Source organism: Nannospalax galili, unplaced genomic scaffold (assembly GCF_000622305.1).
Source record: "Nannospalax galili isolate Female #2095 unplaced genomic scaffold, S.galili_v1.0 scaffold1587, whole genome shotgun sequence".
NCBI lineage: Eukaryota > Metazoa > Chordata > Mammalia > Rodentia > Spalacidae > Nannospalax > Nannospalax galili.
Window position 1 is genome coordinate 413,026 of NW_008355655.1, and position 13,439 is coordinate 426,464.

Below are 13,439 nucleotides of genomic sequence, written 5' to 3' on the forward strand. Positions count from 1 at the left end.
GGTAAAAAGGAACATTAGAATGGGACAAGTTAAAGGGGGTGGGGAATAAGAGGGCAGGGCAGACGAGGGAGTATGGGGAGGGATAAGTAACACTAAATACCTTTAGAAGAAGACATACGGAACCCTACAGCTATAGAAGCTTCTTAGAATAAATTATAAAAATGAATTAAAATTAGTTATAATAGAGGACATTGCCCCTTTTAGATATCATAGGATAACAAAAACACCTCAATGCCAGGAATGAATCCCCCTCTAGAAGCCGGTGAGCAGGGGACCCATAGACCATCAAACAGTACTGGCCATTGTACATGCTCTTGGTTACCCACAACTTGGTTGTAAAACCCTATTGCTAAAGGCATGACATACCTGAACTTTAGACCAAATCACCTTTTAAAAATGTAATTGTATGAACTGACAACCATGTCCACTGCAGTGGAAACAAAGACAATGTGTGTGTGTGTGTGTGTGTGTGTGTGCATGTGTGTTCAAAAGTCATGAATGTCTAATTTTACAAGAAATGCTAACTACATTTGTGAGGTTATTTATTGTTGTATCTAAAGGGTGGAACTATCCATGTCCTTCCAACTTGAGGTTTGCTGACATCACATTGGTATCTTGATACAGGCAAATAAACCATGATCAGGGCATGTCCCCTGACATTTTTATATCCCCAACCAAGTGGATAACCCTTTCCCTGCACAGTACTGGCTGATACTCATCCACTCTGAAGATGCTCAGATGAAGTAAATGTGCTCAGCTCTAACCAATGCCTTTAGATAACACACCAGAGTCAAGGTGTAACTCATAAAGCTAATGATTTATTTTTATTTTATTTTACTTTATGTGTGTGACTGTTTGACCTGCAAGTGTGTAGGTGCACCACATGCATGAAATGCCCACAGAGGCCAGAAAAGGGCATCAAATCCCCTGGAACTGGAGTTAAATATGGTTGTTAGCCATGTGGATACTGGAAACTGAACATGGGACCTCTCGAGAACCTCTGGTCTTAACTGCAGAGCCATCTCTCTAGCTCTGCAAAAGTGGTGATTTTAACTCTAAACTGGAATAATACATGATGAAGCAATTCATACCTGAAAGTGTCTGAAGGTGTCTAAAGCATAAGAGAGAATATACAAAAATATAAAAAGGTAACAGAATTCAATAACAAAATGACCCTACAAATAACCCATATTACAAACGTACTAAGGACATGAATAGGCATTTTTATAATTTTTCTTGAATATTTTTGTATTGCATACTTAAAATAATCATTATATCCCCTTCCCCTTTCCCCTTTCGCACCTTCCCATAGCCCCTTCCCCACTGGAGGTCATACATTCTGTCATTTGTATTAAGGCCTATTATGTACAATTGGTGTCCCTAGATGTCCCTCAGAGCAATTTCATCCTCGGTGGTTTAGTCAGCCTACCTAGGGTCTCTCTTCAAAAAGAGCTGCTCATCCTTACCAGGTAGTGATCGGCTGCCAATAATTCTTCAACTAAGATTGGGGCTTGCTGTTCATTTCTACAGTTCTTTGCCAGGTTTTTGTCTGCTTAAATTTGCATGGGTCTTGTGCATGCTGACACCATTGCTGTAGGTTTGTGTGAGAAGCGTTCCAGGAGCCTGTAGGACTACTTCCTTATGGTCATGCACCTCCTCCCTGGTTCTTCAATACCTTTCCACCCCTTTTCTGCAAAGGTCCCTGAGCCCTGGGTGGGTGGACTTCAATATCGGAGTCCTGTCCATGGACCCACACTCTGCTGACTCTTATTCTTGGCATTTTGGCCATTTGTGCTCTTGGTCCTCTGTTGCATGAGGGAGCTTACTAGATGAGAAGTGAAAGATGCATTAGTGTTCGCTTCATCCCTTGTTCTATGTTCCATAAATCTTACGTGTAGAGATTGTATCCTACATGTTTGACTTAGGCTTGTGCAATTCACAGACAATCTTTGTGTGTGACCAGTAGTGTAATGCTATATTAATCTCTGCTTGTTGAAATACAAGCTACTTTGATGGGTGGTGATGGGAATACATGTCTGTAAATTTAAGGTTCCATATTTTGCACACAGTAAGAAATTACATTTGTCTAGGGATATGACAGCCTTGGGTTTTCTCTGAGATCTGTGACCTCTCCAGCTGTGTGTATTTGGCTAGGTTTACAGTACTAGACATGAGTTTCCTCCCATTGAGTGGGGCTTTAAGTCCAATTAGGTAGCTGCTGATTACCCCCAAGATAAAAGTGTCACTATTGCACCAATGTTGTTTGCTGTGCTGGCCATTGATGTAGATTTTAGGACTTGAAGATAGGGTTGGACAGATGATTGATGTACCACCTTGTGTAGAGCTCTCCAAAGCTGTGATAGCCATAAGGACAAGGTTGAATGCAAAGCAGATACAGAAAACTGTGCTCAACAAGTAATCATAATGAAAATGTGAATCGAAATCACAGTGAGATATTATCACACATCTTTTGGGATCATCAAATAATGAGAATGTGAGGAGTAAAGTGGACGCATACAATATTGTTAGAAGTGGCTAAGTATAGAAACTATTGAAAATACTATGTGTACTTCAAAAATTAAAATTACAACTACCATGCACTTTAGCAATAATTGTTTTGGATCTATAACCAAAGGACATGAAATCAGTAATTCCAATGTTCACTGCAGTATTAATTATAATACCTGTATCATGGAAATAATCTAAATACCTGTGGATGAATTAATTGATAAAGAATATAGGGAAGAAAGCTGCCATCCCAGGTCCTCAGGAGGTGAGGTGGGGGTGTGTGAAAAGAATAACTTTTGTCTGTGATACATAATTAAAATTTAAATGTTTTAAAGTTAATTAAGGGCTGGGATATAACTAACTGACAAAATTCACTAATCAAGTAAAAGATTTTATATTCAAATCCACCAATACCAGGAAAATTGTGCCCTTTCTCGATATACATAGACTTATGTCCACATACAAGATGAAATGTTACTTAAGCAAAAATAGAAATCTTTTTAATCCTCTTAATTTTCTACCATTTGTGATTCAGGTGAAATTGTTTTTTTTTTAAATTTTTTATAAATATATTTTATTGAATGTTTGAGGGTTTCATACAATAAATCTTAATCATATTTAGACCACCTCCACTTTTTGAAACAGATGGAGACAGAGTTTCACAACTGGTCACACACAGAGAATAAGTGTCTGTGAGATGCCCAACCCTAAGTGACAACACATCTACAATGGAAACTCTACATCTAAGGGTCATAGAACATTGTGGAACAGAAGGTAGAGGGAATACTAATGTATCTCTCAACTCTCACCAGTGAAGCTTCCCCATGCACCAGAGTGCCATGCAAACAGAAGACAACAACTGGCCAACGTATAAAGAATAAGAGACTTCAGAGTGTGTGTACCTGGATAGGACTCCTATATTAAACCTCACCCCCCAAGGGCTCTGGGACCATTGCAGAAGAGGGGGTAGAAAGATTTAAAGAGACAGGGCTGATTCATGAACTCAGGGAAGCAGAATTTTCCAGGCTTCTGGGAACTTGCTCATATGAACTAACAGCAATGGTGAAAACATGCACAAGACCCGTGCTAGCATAATCAGAGAAAAAACAAGCATAGAACTAGGGAAATGGACAGGAGGCCCCATCCTTAGCTGAGGAAACAGCTGATCCCTGCTTGGTGAGGGAAAGTTGATCTTCTTTAAGAGACTGATGCTAGATAGGCTGAAGAGGTTCCAGTGGATGAACTGACACCGAGGACATCTGTGTACACAAAGTTGACTCAATAGGCCTTGACATATATAACAGAAAGCCTAATATCCAATGCAGTTGTTATGTGGGGTGCAGAAAAGGGAGGGTGTTTAAATATGATTAAGATGTATTCAATGGAATGCACAAAATTCAATAAAAGTATATATTAAAAACAAGAAAATGAACAAACATCAGGTGAATACACACACACACACACACACACACACACACACCAATCCACCACACACTCCAATATGCTGGTGCATACACAAACACAGCCACAAACACACAGACATGGACACATACAATATACACAGAAATGTACAAAGAGTAATAGACACAGCTACACAGAGATAAACAGCCATACAAAGAGAAATGAAGAGAACCCAACACCTACCAATACTTATGTACTTACAAGGACAGGCACAAAGAGATTGCTTATACATACACAGAGCTACATACCCACACAAATGTGCACACCCTCAATACACACTAATGCATGTTGATATAACAGCCAAAACACATCATTTTCCAGGACAAGATGTCCAGGGATCCCAGTGTACATCTCTTCCTGAGTAAACACACAATGCTTGATGTGAGAATTACAGACATTTAACAAGAAGGCACAGAACATCCTGGAATTGCTTCACTATGGATGATTTTTTGGGGGGTTTTATAGTTATGAAGGAAGGTGTCTTGCCTTTCACAAGTCCCAGTCCTCAGCACATTGATGACACTCCTGAAATGTTATACTCTGGCAGTGAAGGACATTAAAGGGTGGCATCCTTGTCGCAACAGTTGGAAGAAAACTGTGAACTTGGAACTTGGAAAGTTAGTGGTATGGGAACTTGCTCTCTGATCCAGGCCTGTGGATGGGCATCTCCCAAATGAGGGGCAAGGTCTGAAACTGAACCCCAAGAGCCCTGGTTTTCCGTGTTTTGAAATGACTCCCAATTCACACACCGAATCAATGTTAGTCAAGCCAGTGAAAAAAAGAAATGGCCAACTTGGAGAGAGTGCATCTGAGTAGATGAGGGAGGGGACATCTGAATCCCAGAAACTGAGCTGGAGTTGGAGATTGGCTACTGTATTGGTCTCTTACCCAATCCAGTTGAGAAGGAGCCAGGGCCCCTCTTGCACAGATAGGAGTCTTGTCTCTTCTCCCCTATCCACATCCCAGTCATCCCACTTAGAGGGACCTTCATGGAACATATTCATCCTTAGTCATTCTAATTTGTTTTACAAATGTTTTTATTCATTTCTTTGAATTATTTTAAAGTCAACAACTTGAACATGAATTATTCCTTTGTACAAACTCTCTTGGTTCTGTGCTCATAATGAGCCTGCTCCCTATAGGTTCTTCATAACAGAGGCATGGACCAATCCTAGTTGGACATTCTCTTGCTCCTTAGTCTGGCCTGTGTCTCTGGGGAACATCATATGATGAACTCTTCCCCTCTGGTGTCCAAGGCAAAACAATCATTCATACTGTGTTGCCAGGTTAGTTTTGCTTTTCTGTGTTAATTCTACTAGGATGATCTAACTGCACAGCATGGTTATCCAGTATTTTATGAAAACAGGCAAGTCTGAAGTCTCTGCAGACAACAGCAGAGTTTTGGAGAATGGAGAAAAGGCCTAGCCATCAGTGTGTTTAACAGTCTGAGGGCCGGTGTGGTGTCCAGAATTGCAAGCCACAGAAGGCAAGGAATGCTGAAGACTTGAAGTTTTCTTTAACAGGCTAACATACTGTGCTTCTGTGAAGGACATAGCCTCCTCAAGGTGGGCTGTGTGCCATTTCATTTCCTCTTTGAACTTCTCTATTTGGGTATGCCAGGTGTTGCAAGTCAGAAACAAGTATCTGCTCACAGTGTTACCTGAGAGTTTCCAGGGTAACTCATCTGACCATAGTTATCTTGGGCACTCCCTTAACCAGGAGGACTTACTCATTTTCCCCAACTGTCCTCAGGGTTACTGACACTGGAAACCCTAGTGCTCTCTTATCTGGAACCATGTATGCTCTCACCATTGTCCAAATGTATTCCAGGAGTCAGGCATGTAGGAGGAGGTGAGGACTTTGTGACATCAGCCATTACCATGCTAACCTCCCCTGGGTCTTCTGCTGTCATCTTCTCCAGCAGGGAAGCTGGCTGCAAATATGTCACATCCAAGGTCAGAAGTTAGGGTTATTGCTCCTGCCCACAAAAGGAAAGCTTCCTGCCTGCAAGGTTCACAACAAGAAATGTTGTATGAATGGTGCCTTTTGGGTTATCTGGACTCAGTAGAGTAAGATAGGTAGTGAGGTGTATTTCACCTTTGTGTATTTTCGGTCCTCCTCCACTAGTGCCTTGCAGACCATCCCAGTTCTTTCTACCTCAGGAGTTCCTGAGGTGGCTGGCCTGTTATCCAGAAATGACACTTTTGGTGGTTACCTGATCCTCATCCCCATTTTCATTTACAGCTTCCCAACAGCTGTAAGCAGCTCTTTTTACATGGGGGCATTACATTTCAAATGAGAAAAGGATCTTGTATATAGCAATGGGGACAGAAAGGCATGGATGCTTGGCATTGCTATAGAGAATGCTAGGTCCAGGAAGACCCGAGGGGACTTGGGGTGAACATGATTGAGCTGGTTCTACACTCTTCTATCAAGACTGTGGAAAGACTGTGGACATCATTTTATGTGAATGTCAAGGCCAGAACATGGTGGAAGTATGACCGATTCCATGGCTCGAAAAATAACCTCAAAGATTTCATCCAGAAACCTCCTGCAGACTAAAATGATTCTAAGCTAAAGAACTAGAACAGGGTGCTAAATGTTCTAGGGCCCAGTGGGGAGACAGAATCTTGGACAGGTGAAAAGGTCACTTCAGCTTCATCTCCTTCAAAGGCACCAACAAGGAGCCTTCAGAGCTCACAATCCTCAACATGTCTCTGTGTTACTCATGACAAGACATGGAACCTAGAAATCAAAATCTGTAGCTCCTTTGTATTACCTCCCACAGAGCTTACCTGGTCTTTGATTGCTACATTTAGGGATTTCCATCCTGTGTGAGCAGGAAATTCTTCCTAAGTCCCTACAGTGTGCTCCTGGGCTTATCATGACCTTGGATGACCTATAAGAGAGGGCCAGCCAATTTTGTGATGTGTGCTGGCCGGCCTACTGGTCATCGTTTGACCTCCCAGCAGGCAAGTGCAGAGCATGCCCCACTCTTTCATGCATGGCAGAATGTATTCAGCAGTCACAGGTTCCAGTGTTGACTCTAAATTGCCTGTGATGCATTTTTGCAAGGACTGCATTCAACACTATTCATGTACTACTTTGTTTCATCTTGTTGGAAGACTGTTTTGACTCACTTGGGCACCAATGTCCTGATCAGGGGATAGCCTGGTTTTTACTGCTGGAGAGCTCCAGACAAGCCTGAAAAGTGTACCTAACTCATCTAAGAATCTTCTTTATGCAATAGATGGAGACTATTACAACGTTCCACCACTTAAAAACAGACAATAAGTGTCTGTGACCTGTCCAGCCATAATTGACTCATCTACCACATGACTGCTACACCTAAGGCTCAGGGAACATCACAGAACAGGGAACAATAAGAATATAAATGCAGCTCTCAACTCTCACCAGTGAAGCTTCCTCAGGCAGCAGATTGTGATTAACCTAGAAAGTCAGAACTGGCCAATATGCAGAGAATAGGGGACTGCAAAGTACTTGTTCCGGAATATGACAACTGCATAAAACCTCTTCCACCAATGGGTCAGGGATCATTGAAGATGAGGGGACAGAAAAATTATAAGATCTGGGGATGACAGATGACCACCATGAAACAGAGGTTTCCAGACAGATGGGAAGTTACTCATGTGCACTCACAGCAGTGGTGACAGCATGCACAAGACCTATGTAAGCTCAAGTCAGACAAAACCCCAGACTAGAAGTGGGGGTGTGGGGAAGAAGCCTCGTCCTTATCTCTGGAACTGTTGCAACTGAAAGCTGCTTGGAGAATGAGAGTCCGTTTCTTTAAGTGTATGATGCTAGATAGTTTAATCACGTTCCTAAGGACATTTGATGACACAAATTTGACCAAGAAAGACCTTAATATATATGAAAGGACATATGAAATCAGACAGGGGCATTAAGAGTGATGCCAATAAGGGATGGGGCCTAAATATGACCAAAACATATTGTACAAAATACAAAAAAAAAATCCAATTAATTTTTTAAAAAGAAGACTGTTTATGGAAGAAAAAGGGAGATCCACTATTCTAATTCCTATTTTATAAAGAATGAAAACAAGGCCCACAGGAGTTAAGCTGTCCAGTGCCTTTGTCTCTTTTCTGTTGTTATAACAAAATACCTAGACTAGGAACTTCATAAAGAAATGAATTTTGTTGGATCATGGTGGTAGAGGCAGCGAAGTGAAAAAAGCTGGTACTGGCATCTGCTTAGCCTTTCTTGAGGGACTTCTTGTACCATAAATGAAAAGGTCTTTATGAGACTGCTTCATTTTGCTTGACATAATGAAATTCACTTGCATCTATGTCTTCAACATGTCATTCTTGTCTCTTCCTTCATGGTCCCTTCTCCTGTTGGAGCTTCAGAAGTGACTGGCTTATTTTTTGGAGATCCATCTTTGGAGGCTTTTTGAGCCTCATCCCTTTGTCTTCAGTGAGAGGATTCCAGGCTGGACACATTGAAGTCAGGGAGAGAAGTAGTGAGGAAGGATCACAGACTGAATACAGACAGAGACTTTTCAGTGGAATTTTCACTATGGCTAGAAGACTCTGCTTTCTGCATACTGTCCCAGGCTGTCTGCAGTACTTAAACTAAGAGGTGTAACAACCTGATCAGCAGTGGAGATTTCTGAATCTGAAAGATTCTTGTGGTTATTGCTGAGCTGAGCTGGTTCACAATTTTCCTAGTACCAGGGTTCAAACCAGTGACTCCTGGTCAGTGATGATTGGGGATGAGTAAGCACACCGTTCACCAGCCCACGCTGTCCTCAGTACGGGGAACACTCAGGTGCAACGGGGAGCCTAGTCAAGCAGGGACTCATTTATTGCAGGTGTTACAGAGCTTATAAAGGCATCTAGAAATCCCCCCCCCCGAGGGTGTATCTTAAGGATGGTCATGCGCTGATCATGCACCCCTCAGCAGTGCGGAATGATTCTTCAGACTTTCAAAGCAAGCCAGGCTGCACCCTCAGTAACTTCCTTTCGGACCTATGCCAGGTGGGGCCTTTAGGTCCCCACATATCGCCCTTTTTATTTTTATTTTAAGGCCGGACTGACTTTATTTCATGGGTTACCCACCTCATAGGCGGCTCCCTGAGGAGAGATGGCTATCTCCTTCCTCTAATCTTATGCATTTTTGTCTATCTTAGGTTGTGTCACCTCTGTTCAAGCCTTGCCCATCATTGGATCATGCACCTGGCCATGTGCATATCCTGTCTTAGGAGTACTTGTCATGGGACATCTTACCCGTCCTTGGCTAAAAATGCGTCATGATTAAGGGCAGCCGCATAGGTAATGCCAGCCCATGACAGTCTTAGTTTCTGCCTAACTTGGTTAGCCAAGGGTGGGCAACCGGAGGGGGTCCTGGGGGAGTCCGTAATCATGAGGAGGTGGGCCGTGGCAGTTCCAAGGGTCCTCTGTCGCCGAATTATCTGGTAAATACACTTAAAGATAAGCATTGTCAAGAGAAACAAAGCAAGTCATGGCATAGGACAAGTTGAAATACTTCTGAAACCATGTACCTTTTGGCCAATCAGCTACAAATAAAGAGAGGAATTTCGTCTCATGAACTCTTGTCCATGGACTGTCATGCTAGTCAGTTGGATCCTCGCCTACCCACTTAAGGTTTTTCGCAGGCACCCATATGGGGTTTGAATCTCCTGTAGGGTAGACACACCCAAAGCCTCGACCCATGGTTAGCAATGGATCTGGTCCTTTCCATTGCCTGGTGATGGGATCTTTCCATCTTACCCGTACCTCAGGTCTCTGCTCCTGTCTTCCCCAATGCTTCTGAAACCGGGATTCCAACTGACTGTTTTGAAAATTAAGAACATTAATAGTGAATAAGGCCACACCCAACTGTTGGTGGGGGCTCATTGCCCCTTTTTGTTTTTGTAATTGCTTGACCTTTGGGATTGTAGGGAATTCCTGTATTGTGCTGAATTCCCCAAAGTGAGACAAAATCTTGTAAATTTTTAATCACAAAACATGGTCCATTATCAGTTTTAATTCTTTGGGGGCAATCCCAATGTAGCAAAGCACTGGAGAAAATGACTTAAGCTTTCCAAAAGGAGCATAGTGTGTGACATCTGTTTTCCATAAGGAATTGGGCTTGAGTCCCCTGGGGTTTAACCCTGGCTATTGCAGAGGTGGTACCTGTACACAATAAGCCATCTTGTCTGCCTCTGCATTGCCTTGGGATAAAAGCCCAGGCAATTCTTGGTGACCCCTAAGATGCTGTAAGAAAATAGGGGCTACTCTCTCCTTAAGGAGCATACAAGTCTGAATACTGTCAGAAAGCAATGACCATGAGTTGCTTGACTTGAGCTGCTTTTTGGTTTCTCCACATCTGCCCCAGTCGGTGAAAACATTGTAGGCTTTACTAAGGACTCCCTCAGCCTGGGATTTGGCGAGTGCTGCTGTCGGCGGGGCTGCAACACTTGGGGGTGGGGTGGGGTGGTTCCCCGGTTGCCTGCAGAATGGAGGGGCGGCACCCACCCCAAGCCATCTTCCCTGAACCAGGCCTTTTCAGCTGTCCAGAGCCGGTTGCGGCGCACCACCAAAGGTGGTTTATTTGTTCTTGTTCTTTTTTGTAAATGCTCCTGTCAGCCACCCGCCAGCTGTGGTGGCTGCTGCTACCCCTGCCTGGCTTTCACGTGAGCCCCTGACCCACGCACATGTTAGTTCAAGGTGGGTGAGGTGGGTGGCTTTCACTGCGGACCCCCTGTGCTCCGCTCCACCTGGCCCTTCTGCCTGGGAGGCTCTGAAGCTGGCTAGGGCATGCCCGAGGTACTGCTTGTTACTTTGGCCACTTTTGGTTTCACTTCTGTTGCATTTCTGCCTTTTTCCTCAAACTCTTTCCATGATTTCCATGTATCCCCAGTGAAAACATTAACCCCAAGTAGCCAGGGAGCCAAATGAATCGCCTCTGCCCAAACCTTTTGAGCTACGGGATCTGACAAATACAACCCCCTGCTTTTAAGCATATCTCTCAGCACTTTAAGCACCGGCTCCTTGGACTTAAAAGTTGTGTTACCCATCTTTTGGGTCTTGCTTACCCCGAACTTCCTTTGATAGGCCCCAATCCGTTTTTTTTCTTTCTTTCTTCTTTTCTTCTTTTCACCGTCTTCCGAGCCCCACGTTGGGCACCAGTTGCTGGGGGTTCGAACCAGCGACCCCCAGGGCAGTGATGATTGGGGATGAGTAAGCACGCAGTTCGCCAGCCCATGCTGCCCCCAGTACTGGGAACACACTGGCACAACTGGGACCCTAGTCAAGCAGGGACTCATTTATTGCAGGTGTTACAGAGCTTATAAAGGCACCTGGAAATTTCCCCCTCCCCGCCGAGGGTGTATCTTAAGGATAGTCACGTGCTGATCATCCACTCCTCAGCAGTGCAGAAGTATTCTTCAGACTTTCAAAGCAAGCCAGGCCACGCCCCCAGTAACTTCCTTTTGGACCTATGCATGGTGGGACCTTTAGGTCCCCGCACCTAGGGCTAAAACTGGTCAAGTCAATGAGTAGAGGGGACTAATGCTGATTCTGACCTAAATTGAAAGAGAATCCTTCCCCAATTGTATCTGAAAATCATGCTGTTTCAGAAGAATGGGAGGTGCTTGTCATGAAAGCAAATTTTTCAGCACCACACAGTTGTACTGACTCAGCATCTGGGAATGACAATTATGTATTTACTTCCTTCCTGGCCATATTCATTATTATAGCTCTAAGAAACTGAACACTTGTAGTCATAGGTTTGTGAAACTTGCAGCGTCATCTCAAAAATTACTTCTTTTTGAAGAAAAAAAAATCCTAATACCTAACTTACCCAACTGAGTCAGATAGCCCAAAAGGCAGGGTGAGTGATGTGTGCTTAAACTAGAGTCAGGGAAGGAAGAGGGAGGCAGCACAGGCATGATTCTCAAGGGACTGCAGTTGAGTCTGCTTTCTGGATGGTGGGACTCTCCAGTTCTTCATTTCTTCAGAACACAAAGAGGAGTAAAGACAGTATGCAGGTAGGAAAGCTGATTGGTGATCCAGCCTCCTTGCCAGGCTCCCTTGTGTAGCCTTGTCAGTAGCAGCACACATTTTCCTGGAAGGCATCACTGGAAACTTCTGCCATGGGGATACAATGCAGGCGTTCCTTGCAGCATTCAACTGATTCAATTCAATGAATATCCTTCCTTTCCTCTACAAATGGGCATGGCATTTGTGGTCTTGGCAGCTGGTAACACTGACACATTTGAACTACAAATGTCAATAGAGTTTCCCAAATCATACCTTACTACTTATCTACAACAATACCCATTAGCTGTAAAGCTGTGAGAACCGTGGGTGAAGTCACAAACCCTTTAGTCACAAAAGAGGTGAAGCTGTTAGGGGGAAGAAGGGATGGCTCAGAGGTTAAGAGCACTGACTACTTTTGTACAGGGCCTGGTTTCAGTAACCAGAACCCACACCGTGGCTAAGAAACATCCAGATCTCCAGGTCTGTGGGATCTCACAACCACCTCTGGTGTCCAAAGGCAGTGCGTGTTTCAGGTGCACTGACATACATGCAGGCAAAACATTAAGAGACATATGTTATACATAATCCTTTTTAAAAAATTATACCATTGACTTAGATCAATTCTTTATTACATATTACTGGGATGTATGAATTTCATATCCTTCATTCTCTGTTCTAGAATCAATTTTCCCTCTCTTCTTTTACTATGGCTTTTATTTTTAACCTTGTGTGCTGGCTAGCTTTAGTTGTCAACACACCTGGGGAGAGGGAGCCTCTACTGAGGAAGGCTCAATAGAGGCTTCCATGTGAATCCTTGGTGGATGCCTTGTGGACCAAGAGTGTAGTCATGCAGAGGGATACCAGAGAATGGGTACAGGCAAAGCCATGTCAGTAGAATTAGCACTGTGCCTACACAACTCTGCTTACTGGGTGCTGTCCCAAGTTGTCAACTACAGTTAAACTGCCAGGCTTGCCAACTTGCTGAGCGCTGGATGTTCCTGATCTTAAAAGGTTTTAATGTCATTGGTGAGACCAGGACGTTCGCACTATTCCCAGGGTTAAGGCTTGACAAGTCAGTGGAAAAGAGGGATGTGGGCTGATTCTGAACTTCATTTGAAGGTGGCAAGTCTTCATCTAGTTTATCCAAAAAGCATGCTGTTTCAGAGGAATGGGAGGTATTTGTCAGCAAAGAACTTTATTTTGGAGTAAGATTGCAATCTTCATCCTTGCCTACCGTGTACATGGCTCTGGCTTGTAGGAACTGGAACCCTGTTACCCTGTGTTGCTGGAACTTGCCAGGTATAGTCCAGAATAAATTCCTTTTGAAGTGAGAAAAACCGAACTATATATCTAACTGTAATGAGTCCAAATAACCCGAAGGACACCAAGCATACAGCATTCCTTTTCCTGGGACCAGCAGACAGGTTGTTTTTCCATCTTGGGGAC